This window comes from Miscanthus floridulus, chromosome 1, assembly GCF_019320115.1.
Source record: "Miscanthus floridulus cultivar M001 chromosome 1, ASM1932011v1, whole genome shotgun sequence".
In the NCBI taxonomy this organism is placed as follows: domain Eukaryota; kingdom Viridiplantae; phylum Streptophyta; class Magnoliopsida; order Poales; family Poaceae; genus Miscanthus; species Miscanthus floridulus.
This window is the reverse complement of record NC_089580.1, coordinates 140,209,437-140,221,045: the sequence shown is the minus strand read 5'-3', so window position 1 is coordinate 140,221,045 and position 11,609 is coordinate 140,209,437. Positions and strand designations below refer to the sequence as shown.

The window sequence follows — 11,609 nt, the reverse complement described above, 5'->3', positions numbered from 1 at the left end:
TGCTTTGTGAACAATGGTGACAGTTGGAGGTTGTGGTCCAGCGATAAGTGGTCACGGATAATGCGTCCTCCAAGATATTTCTTTTTTAAACGTCTAGTCAACAACAAGTTGTTTTAGCCCCTCATATTAATTAAATTTTTCTCATACATTTACATTGTTTTATAGCTATATTTACACTGTCTTATTACTATATTTACAATGATTTCTTCAGTGTAATTTATTGAAAATAGCGATATAATTTAGGAATAACATAAATATATGTCAATTTTTTCAAAAAGATTTATAAATTATTTCTATAAATTTCAGACATCAGAGAAATATATATCAAATTATTCATAAATTCTTCAAAAATAAAAAAAAAACAAAATCCACACAAGGAGGTGAGAGATGAGAGATTGTCGCAGGGTGTTATGTGCTCGCGTTCGTGTGTCAGGCAGGGATATAGGCACTAGCATGATTACTTGCTTGACGCTGAAGCCAAGCAGACGCACGCACGCGCCAGCATGATCGCAGGCGGTGGGAGGCTGACGCTTCCACCTCGTACGGTCCAAAAAACGGTTGATAACAACCGGCAAATCAACCGGTTAATCATTAGCCTGTTTTTTTTTCCCCTCTTGCTTCCTCGATGGTCTAGGAACAGGGTAGTGCTGTAGTCCGGACGGTCAGGAGGTAGTGCTGGAGCCCGGACGGACGCGTGTCCGGACATCGACGCTACACTCTGTTTTCCGCATGCGCCGGACACCCGCGCTTGCGCCAGCATGACTCCGCGCGTGCTCCCACGAGGGCCAGCGCCGCCCGAGTGTCGTGCGCTCCGCCACACTGCACGTGGGACCGCTCGCGTCCCATCCCGTTTTTCAGGTGCATCCCTATGTGTAACACCCCCATCTACTTTTGAAACATTCAGATGCAACACTTGCAACATATCTAAAAACAGATGAAATACTTGAAACATGTCTGTGAAACACTTACAAAAACACTTAAAAACGCTTAAAATTATTGTAAACATATGCAACACCCAGATAAAATACTTGCAATATATGTGTAAAAACATATGAAACATCTAGATATACACACTTGCAACATACGTCTGAAAACACATATGTCTGAAAACACAAATGAAACATTGGGAACATACGCTTCCAACATATGTGTACAACCATTGCAACATATAAAACATCCTGATCTACTTTTGCAACATCCATCTGAAACACTTGCAACAACATCGAAATACTTAGAACATACACTTGCAACATCCATTTTTTCAACCTTCTTCTATACGACGCAGAGCAGAGTGAGGAACGGCCGGTTCTGGCCAGTCGGCGGCCGAGGATGGTGGCGCGGCATGGTAGCGACCAGCTGCGTCTGCGCCTAGCCTGGGCCCGGCCAACAATGGCCCCCTCTCCTGGTCGCATGGCCACACGCAACGTCCGGGGTGCCTACACGACTGTTGCTAGGTTGGCCCGGCAAGCCAGCGGAACCGGCGAGTGGCTAGACCCTGGCGGTGGCGAGGAGGCTTGCCGGCTCGTTGGACGCGGCCGCGGCAAGCAGGCAGCACGGGTGCGGCGGTGGAGAACGCAGCGAGGTGGAGTGGGAAAGTCGACGAAGCTTCTAGTTTTTTTTAAGAAGTCCTAGAAGTTGTCCAGCATGCTTGTTGACCGGTCCACAGGCCTAGGTAGCAAGTGTTCTGTAGCATTAACGTTAGGAATAAGATAAGATACTCCCTCCACGAGGGATAAATTGAAGGCCTTCCGTGCGTTCGGTTACTGTTCATCACTGTGGCTGACATGATCTTTTTCTCTTTTTTCTAGTTTTTGTTTTTTTTTTCTCTTTTTTCCTTCACGAAAAATTGGTTGACGTGTAGAAAAAGCCAGCGCAGCGTAGCGCGCCACATCGTGCTAGAAATTAGGCTACAAGACGTCTTTGCGTCACTTGCTCTGGCCTCAGGGTATCTCCAATCTCCCACAGCAATGTCGCTTACAAAAGTGCTTGGCATGGCTCTTAACTCCGAGATTCGTACAGAAACTATCTGTAGGATAAAAATAAACTAGAGTGGTCTAAACATATATGTTTAATTTAAATGAATTAATAGCAAAATTGCTTAATTAAATATCTTTGATATGCCTACAACTTTATCTCTACAGGGTTTTTTTATCCACTCATCCAAAAAATTTTGCGACAGAGTTGTGTCAAAAAGCTATGTCTACTATATATAATTGAGGGAATGTCCACCGGACAAAAATTCCAGCAGCCGGTTTTAAGGCGGTTACAACTCTCACTCTTGTGCTTCGCCACATAGGCCCCTTTACAATCCCACTCATCTTATCAGACTGACTCCAACAGGCTGACCCAAATTGGATACGCATTCGATCCTTTAGGTAACGCACAGTGAAATCTCCGACGCAACCCATTCTCGACTTCTCCAACGATGAGCCCCAAATCCCCACGCTCCCTCACTCTCCTCTCCCCAGGCGGCAGCAGCGCCTCGCCAGCGGCGCTCCGAGCAAGCGGCGGCCGCCGCGGACGCGGCCTGCCTTCTTCCCTCCCTCTCCCGGCCGGATCCGGCCCCCCTCCCTCCCCTTCTTCTTCCCCGACCCTACCTCTCCCGGATCCGGCCGGTGGCGCCCGCGCCTCGGCGGAGCTCGCGCCCGCGCCCGCGCCCCGTGCGGAGGAGGGAGATGGCGGCCCCGTGGCTGTCCAGCTCCGGCGGATCGACGGCCCCGCGGCCGGATCCAGCTCCGGCGGCCCCGTGGCCGTCCAGCTCCGGCGGATCGACGGCCCCGCGGCCGGATCCAGCTCCGGCGGCCCCGTGGCCGTCCAGCTCCGGCGGATCGACGGCCCCGCGGCCGGATCCAGCTCCGGCGGATCGACGGCCCCACGCGCCGGATCCCGCTCCGGCGGCCCCGTGGCCGTCCACCCCCGCGCGCGGCCTCCTGCTCCGGCGGCCTGGCCCCGCTCCCCGACGGCCGCTCCCCGCCTCGCCACGCGCTCCTCCTCCAACACCGGCTGCGGGCGAGCTCCGCCGGGCGAGCCTCCTCCAACACCGGCTGCGGGCGAGCTCCGCCTCTGCGCGGGCGAGCTCCGCCCGTCGCGGGTGCGGGCGAGCTCCGCCCCGGCCGCCGCGGGCGCGCGCTGGCGAGCTTGGCCCCGGCCGGGCGAGCTCGGCGATTTGCATAGCGAGGAGAGAGGAGGCGTTTTTTTGCGTAGCGTTTGGGCAAGCAGGCAAAATGCGTCGTGTCTTTGGGTCTGCTGTTGGACGATGGATTCGGCTATGCAAAGTACTGTGCCGGACCCATTTTGGGTTTGGGGCTCGTTATTGGAGACAGTCTCAGTTATCATGATCAAAAGCCTCAGGTCTAGTGATAAAAAAACGTCAGACACAACAAATATTTTATCAGATGTCCAAGAGCCGAGGTGAGTTGGCTTCTACTGGTTTTCCAAGAAAAAAAAACTATCACTTTGCAAAATTCACCCATGTGCGTGAAGTGCAAAAGAGTGACTATTATATAAAGCATAAATGAGTCTTGCAATAGCAGGTTTCATCCCTAATCTCGCATGACAATTCTACAAATGTAAATCGCACAAAGTAAATGTGGAAAATAAAAGAGGGGGTTAGAAAGACAATTATTTCACCCGAAGATGTTGGAGATCCGACACTCAAGTTTCACTAGAATGATTCGAGCTATCCCTAGATAAGATAGAATCCACCATTTTCTGTCACAACCTTGTTCGTAATGCCCCGACAAGTTGTTCTTGAAGTTTGAATAATTTGGACAGCAATTTCTTCAGAAAAGACATAGTAACTCGTTGAAGCTATTTTCAAACCACCCAATTTCTTGAATTCAATTGCATAGCGCCTACGGCTATCACTCCGCATTTCCTCAAAAAAAGGTTAATCACTCCACAACCGACATGTAACAGTGTTTTTGCATCTTCTGAATTGCCTGATCTAGGCCATCTTCCACATTGTCATCAACTAATGGGTGTAATCTTGGTCAACTAGTCTCTTTCTGACACGGATTGTTTGGAAGTCTTGTTGGGTGGTTTCATAAAGTTCTCACCATCTTCCCCATGTGTAGTCCAACTCATATAGTTTTTGTTTTCTTTTGAAAATCCCTGAAAAGCAAATAATATTACAGGAGCTCAATGTTGCGAAACTACTTCTGATTCTTGCAGTCAACACACGAGGATGTATACAAAATCATCATCTCACAGATTGGCTGGGTTGTACACTAACCTATTCTTACTGGCGCCATGTTCCACCGCTAGTGCTAAAGGCCATTGAAAATCGCGAACTTCACATGCGTCTTCTAGAGAATCGTCACTATAAATGATTTACACTGGCTGTTTTCTTAAGAAAGCCGTCACTACAAATGATTTTCAAAAATTAGAAACCGGGCTCAAAAAATAGCAAAAAAATTATCTAAGGAGGTTCGCGCACAAGGCAGCCACACACGGTTCTGAATGTTTTCATTCAGCCCTAGGAATTGAACTCAGCACCTCAAGTGTTACGCACCTAACCACTGCACCCCAAAGCCACTTGTGCCTAAATAGTAGAAATATATCCTAAGTATTCAGTACCATAGATTTTAAAATTTGAGATTTCAAGACCTAAACGGATTCAAATGAAAAAAGTTTCAACTACAAACTTTTAGATTCGTCGAGATCTACAACTTTGCTTTTGATCGTTTTCTTATCGGAGGCCATTTGAGAAATTCAAAAAATATAAATTTTAAAATCATTAATCTTAAAACATAATTTCTGCGCCGAAATGATTTTAAATAAAAAAGTTGTCAACTAGAAAGTTGTTGATCTCTTTGAAACCTACAACTTTTTTTAGACCATTTCTCCATTCAAGATCATTTGAAAAAAAATCAAAAAATTAATTTCAAATTATTTGTAGTTTCGCTAGGTTATAAAAACCGCAACTATAAATGCATTTCTGCGGACTATTTTCTTAATGCTACCATCAATAGAAATCATATATTTTTATTGACCGTAAACTTAAGAAAATAGCCAGTAAAAATAAATTTACACTGACGGTTCATGGTCATGATTCACAGTTTTATTTCTAGTGACGCCAATACGTTACGATCCGACACTGAAAAATGGCCATCACCAAGAGAAATCGTCGCTGTACCAGTGGTACTTGTACACCTTGGTGGTTCACAAAAGAATCTACGCCATTCACAAACTCGTCGATAGTCATCCTAGTTACCCTACACAAGCCGGAAGTGCTTCCCGAGCGGCCAGGCCGTCCACGTCACCCCGATATCCTCTGACCGTTTGATTCTGAGATCAACGGTGGAGGCTGATCCTACCTCGTCCAGAAATATCTGTTGCCGTCTCTATCCGCTCCCTCCCTTCCTCCAGAAGCATCGCCGCAGACGCCGGTTCCCTCGACGTCTCCGCTCCCCCGAGCTTCTGTCCGCCCCCTCCCACCTCCGCCGCCGCTCCTCCCCAGCGCCGGTGCTCCTCCCCTCCCCCTTCCCAGCTCTGCCTCCGCCTCTCCCCATCGTCGTCGCCGCCCCTTCCGAGACCAGCAAGCCCCAGCGCGGCTGTACGGGTGCAGCCGTCCCGGCTAGGGAGGCCTCCGACGCGAACCAAGTGGAGGTGCATTGTCTCCCTTCATTCCCTTCCTCTACCCCTTCCCGTTCCCCTTCCCCTCCCCTTGCTGGCATCGAGGACGGGTGTGTTCAAAATCAATGGTGGGTGGGCTCAGTTTCTCAGCCACAGACGCTGCATTTCTCCAGCGCAGAACGGGGCGGGAAGACGAAAACCCCAACGCCGCCGCCTGCCGGAGTGGAAAGGGGTAAACCCGCTGAAATCGCATCCCACCCCACCCCACCCATCCGATTTCGATTCGATTCGCCGATGGTGCCCGCAGCGGAGGGGATGGCGAGCTCCTACTCCTTCCCGCTGTTCGAGCCGGCGGAGATCGAGGTGGCGCTGCACAGCCACGGCATCGCGCCCAGCACTAGCCTCTGCGCCGAGGACATCGTCCACCCTCAGCCCGGCTTCGTCGCCGAGGTCCTCTATCTCTTCCTCCTCAACTTCGTCGGGTACGCCCCCGACGCTCCCCTCGCCCCGAGCTGTCCCGTCTCACCTGGATCCGGCCTCATCTCTGCGTTTGCTTGCTTTGGGGGGCATTTTGCTTGTTGCAGCCACGAGCCCGACCAGCAGCTACAGTCCAGGCGCTGCAGGTGGTCGACAACCCGGAGCAGCGGATCTACAAGAGGGCCAACGCCTTCCTCCAGTCCATCCAGTTCCGAGACCTCAATCTCCGCGACCTCCTCCGCGCCGACGGCCCCCGTGTCGTCCTCATCCTCAACGCCCTCATCAACTTCCTCCTCTTCAGGCGGGACAAGCTCGCCTTGCTCGAGCCCATCGTCCAAGAGTACGGTGCGCTTAACAAACGGCAGAGGGAGGTCAGGGCTAAGATCGACGAGGTCGCGTTCCCATCCTCCTCCTTTACATTTTTCTGCCTTCTGTACGGGGAAATACTTAGGTTTTCTCTCCCTGTGTGTGTTTTCTTTTCGGCGTTTTGTTCCCTTCCATTTTCCACCTTATACAGCTTAGCAAGGCGAAAGAGGAACATCTGCTTAGGGAGCAGCTGGAGGCACCCATGGTCCACCAGCTCGAGAAGGAGGTCGATGCCCTCAAGCAGAGGCTTCATGATTACAATAGAGAGCAGCTGTCGCTGCGCGTTGCATCAAAAGCCTTGGACGAAAAGAGCGAAGAGACGCTGAGGAAGGTGCTGATTCCTGTCTTGCGTTGCATTTTTCCTTCCTTTTGAATAGAATGGTACTTGGAGCTTTTCCTTGGTATGTTTTTATTCTTGTGTTCTGTGTGATCCATGCAAAACAGAGGCTTACAATGTGGGCTTTTGTTTACATATGTCAACTTTGAACCTCCTGCATATTATGGCTGCTGTCAATAATCTTGGCACTACTACCTTGCTGCCTTAAGCTACAACACCGAGTAGATTTCTTATTTGGCGTATTGCTGATACCTTCTGTCAATATATTGTTATATATTACTAGCTTCTGTGCAGTAACAAAGGCCGACTGTATAGCTGGGATTCCCGCTTCTGCCTCCTCTTCCCCTTCCCGACGTTTCGTCCCGATCCCAGACGCCTCTTCTCCCGCAGGCGTTGCCCCCCGCCGCGTCCGCCCTTCCCTTCCTCTCTCTCCCTCTCCCTCTCTCCCGACCTGGTGGCGTGCCGGCCGGGCCAAGCGCCACCGGATGGCCGCGCGGCTCGCTGCCGGGGCCACGAGGCCACCGCGCCACGAGCTGCCAGCGCGACCGCGTCCCTGGGCTGCGGCAAGCGCGTGCGCCCCGACGGTGGCCGTCCCCGGGCACAGCACGTCCCAAGCGGGCCTCCCTGTGGCCACCGGTGTAGGTGCCGCCCCGACGCCGCTTCCTGCCGCCGGTCCGCGGCTCCTCCTGTGCTCGGTATCATTGTGTCGCTAAGATTCCTTTTTGATACTGACAAGAATTTGCACTCTCTCAGAAGTACCACAAGGAACTGCTCCGGTTGAAACAAAACGACTACACAAAAGCGCATGAACTTCTCGAGCATGTTTACATGGACCAACAAATAACAAACACTGATGCCTCTGGTGAGTACACTCGCATTCGATTTTCTTGCCTTTGGAGGATCATTTAATGCTCATTTCGTCTTAGTTCAACAGCTCAATACAAAGCTTTATTCCCAGTTGTTTCTCGAGTAGTTCATTCTCTGAACAGAGACTTGATTTGGCCATATCTTTGCATCCATTATTCTGTTTTTTTTTCCGGTTTCTCTACTCCAGTGACAGTGCATGTAATATAAACCTATGCACCATCCTCGGCTCTTTGAAACCTTGAACAACATATGTAATATGCACATCTTAGATTTATATATCTACCTTCTTATTTTTTATAATGTATATATTCTCCAGATTCGAGGTCTTTTTGCAACCTGCCTGTGTGCGCGATGGCGCACACCTACTTTCTGCTACCTTATTCGGGAAACAAAGGTATTTTCCAATCTCTCTGTTGACTTTCATTGTTTAGGTGAATGTAGGCTAATAGAATGAGTTCGCATTCATACAGCTACCCACCTCAATTTACATCTTACAGTGTCTATCATCTCTGCTTTCATAAATGTTGGGGCCAAACCTCAATCTGAGAAATTGTCGACGTCTAACTTTTTGACTGAATTTAAATTCAATTACTATGGTCTAAGTGGTGCGATTTCTTTTCATTGGTTTCAGGCTTATCTACGTAGCCCATTTCAACAATCCACTGGTGATATACAGCGACAGCTGAACAGTTGGAGAAAGAGTATCTGATCTGACGGATCTCGTTTCTGGTTCACATATAATTTGATTGGCAGTTTATTTGTAAGGTATGGCTGCCTGCTTCTTCAGATCTATTTCACGATGACTTCCGTACATTCAAGTCTGATTGAATAAATTGGTTTGGCTGCATGTGTCCTCCTGAACACAACCTGTTATTACACACTGAACAAAACCTGCATAAACTGGCACAATCTCTCTTGCTCCCTCATTTTTACTTCTTAGATGTTCAGTTATGAATGGCCACAGCACAGTGAGTGAAAAAAGGCACTACTATTAATTGTGCTGCAGGTAGTGACTTGCTTTGCTTAATTTTGCACGCTATTTTTTCCCCAAAGTGCGTTACTGTTCATCAATTATTTAAGAAATCACCAAGAAATACCTGAGTTTGTAGGAAATTGTCCCCTTTATCCGCTATAGCTGCTCAACGACTAGATGTTAAGTGTACAACACTTTATCTTGCCTTCTATTATTTACATCTAGCACTTCTATTTTGCTTCCAAGCCAAATTCTTTCTCTTTTTTTTTGCCACACAATACCCTTCTTCTATGGATGAATGCTTCCCGTTTATTTTAACACCCACAGACCTATCCAAAGCCTATGTCCACTGCATTTGCTACATTTGGTTGACTTAGAACAATTTATGTATCCTCTGCTCATAATACAGCTGTTTGATTGTGGTTCCTGCAGGTTAATACATATGGTTCTAATTCCAGCTACGCCAAAACCAGGCCGCCCTGCCAACCTATTTGGCTTACATATCTGATCATATCTAATTCTACATGTTTTCCTTCGCTCAATTCCATGGAGTGTCTCAGTTTACACGGGCATCCATGTTCCATTCCAACATTTGCCTTTTTAGTTTTCGCAAAATGACTCAACATTGGCGCGCGACTTTACATACCTAAATTCTGAGTCTTGTGTGTTTAGTGCTAAAGACAACTGTGTAATCCCTATGTACATTGCAACCTATAGTGGACTTCTGAGTCTTGTGTGTTTAGTACTAAACAGAACCGTGTAATATTCAATATATGATGCACCATGCTATTTATGTGAACCTTGCTTGTATAATGCTCTGATGCCCTACCATGCTGGTTATAGGCATGCCTTTCGGTAATCTATATAAATAGACCTGCTTAATGGCACATTTTACACCCACACTTATCCCCGAGCGCGTGCATCACATTCTATACCCACACTTATCCTCGGGCGCGCGAATGCGCGCGCCCTGACACTAGTATGTTATAAGCCGTGCATCCATCCTCAATTCTTGTGTATGAACGACAAAATAGGTATGACAATGGATAGAATTAAGATTCCATAAATATGCACAAACATAGGAGGTGGTAATTCAAATTTTAAATTGTTGCATCCATGAGATATTTTGTGAAAAACCGACATGTTCGCTTGGACTTATCAGCCCGGCTTATCAGTCACGGTCAGTGTTTCTCTCTCACAATAAAACAGCATCAACCGGCTTATCAGCCGCAAAATGAAGAAATTGTCCTCTCTTTTTGAATTTTTTTTTCTTGCAGGCAGCTCATATATCCTAAACATGTATATGTAAAGTTGGTGTGAGATTTATGATGATAACTGAGAAGACAAACATTTGTTGCGGTAAATGGTCTACATGACAGCTACAACAGCTACCTACCTACACGATGACATTCAGCCTGTTCGGTTGGCTGGTTCGTATCGTTGCTGGTTCGTGAAGAAGTACTGTTGGCTGGTTTGTGTGAGAGAAAAATACTGTTTCGACTGGAAATTTACGATCGTTTACGACAAGCCACAGCCAAACGAACAGGCTAATTAACTACTACTCCGTACTAAGTTTGAGTTGGCGTTAAGAGCAAGACTAATAATACAGTCAATCTGTTGTCTGTAAAGTTCTTTATGACCTTCTCTTATTCCACCATATAGTAGTTGGGTCTGTCTTCGTGGCAGGTGACTCATGGTCACGTGATATACATGTAATGTTACGTAGTACATGATGTTCTACAATGTTGTGATGTTCACATAGTATACATGTGATGTTCTATATTATTTTTTATGACGTTCAAGTGATACACATGTGATGTTCGGTTATGTTCTGTGATGTATTTTAATGTTCTGTGATGTTCTCAGGTGGCTGCTAAAATACATGTGATGTTTTGTGACGTATTTTATAATGTTCTGTGATGTATTTTGTGATGTTCTGGCAGTATACATGTAATGTTTTGTAAAAATTGTCTAATAAGAAAACAAAATATCAGGCAACTGCTTTTGAGTAAAACTCATAATAGTTAGCTCTTCATTATTAACTAGTAAATATGCCTGTACGTTACCACGGAAGAAAAAACTATCAAATGTTGATGGTAAACGATAACCGCAATCTTTGATTAAAATTAGCAAAGAGTTAATTGCCAAGGTACGGTGTGAAGGATTGATCTCTTTTTAAAAAACCTTTTAACGTCGTCAGGAGCACTGAAATATTAAGCAAGCCTCAAGTGGGCACCCATGCTGACTGCACTCTCAGACACAGACAAGACTACCCGAGCAGTTTTGGATGTTTTTTTAATACCGGGATTCCAAAAAATTTTGCGCAATACTCGTCACATCGAATCTTGCGGTACATGCATGGAGTACTAAATGTAGACGAAAAAAAAAACTAATTACACAGTTGATCGAGAAATCGCGAGACGAAACTTTTGAACCCAATTAGTTTATAATTAGACACTAATTATCAAATACAAACGAAATGCTACAGTAAGCCAAAATCCAAAAATTTTTAGATCTAAACGGGACCTAAGAACTCAAGTGGGCACCCGTGCTGACTGCACGCTCAAACACGGACTGGGCACCCGTGCTGACTGCACGCTCAAACACGGACGAGACTGCCCGAGCAGACTCGGAACATGGCTACCAAGCACAGCTCACACACACTTTACACTAATCAACACATGCTTGGGTCCCCTCTGGGAAAAACCCCTACAACACCTTAGTTCGTCCTACACAGGAGTCAAACTCAAGCGGGCTAACTACACGACTATATATGCAACCATTGCACTACAAGCGCATTAGCAGGATTGACATGTATAGGGAAAATGGACCTTAGGCCTATTTACTTTGGATTTTGGTGTTTGATGACCAACACAATTAAATTGAACTAATAAATTTGCAAGTGATTGTTTTGTAGTTCAATAGGGTGCAAGACATGTCTTAGACGAAGGCGACGTGATGATCCGATGATCAACACCTTAAGCAAAACCCTAGAAGCACAAGAGAAGACTC

The 11,609-nt window shown here is 46.9% G+C and overlaps 1 long non-coding RNA gene across 2 annotated transcripts; it reads left to right on the top strand.

Moving 5' to 3' along the window:
- The first annotated feature begins 6,241 nt into the window (after window positions 1-6,241).
- LOC136495558 (uncharacterized) lies at window positions 6,242-9,367 on the top strand. 2 transcript variants are annotated; one of them, XR_010769013.1, is made up of 5 exons: window positions 6,242-6,751; window positions 7,052-7,619; window positions 7,941-8,018; window positions 8,256-8,389; window positions 9,030-9,367. It is a non-coding gene; the product is annotated as an uncharacterized lncRNA (long non-coding RNA). The 2 variants fall into 2 exon arrangements; XR_010769012.1 differs by lacking the exon at window positions 9,030-9,367 and having other exon boundaries at window positions 8,256-9,014.
- Window positions 9,368-11,609: the final 2,242 nt, after the last annotated feature.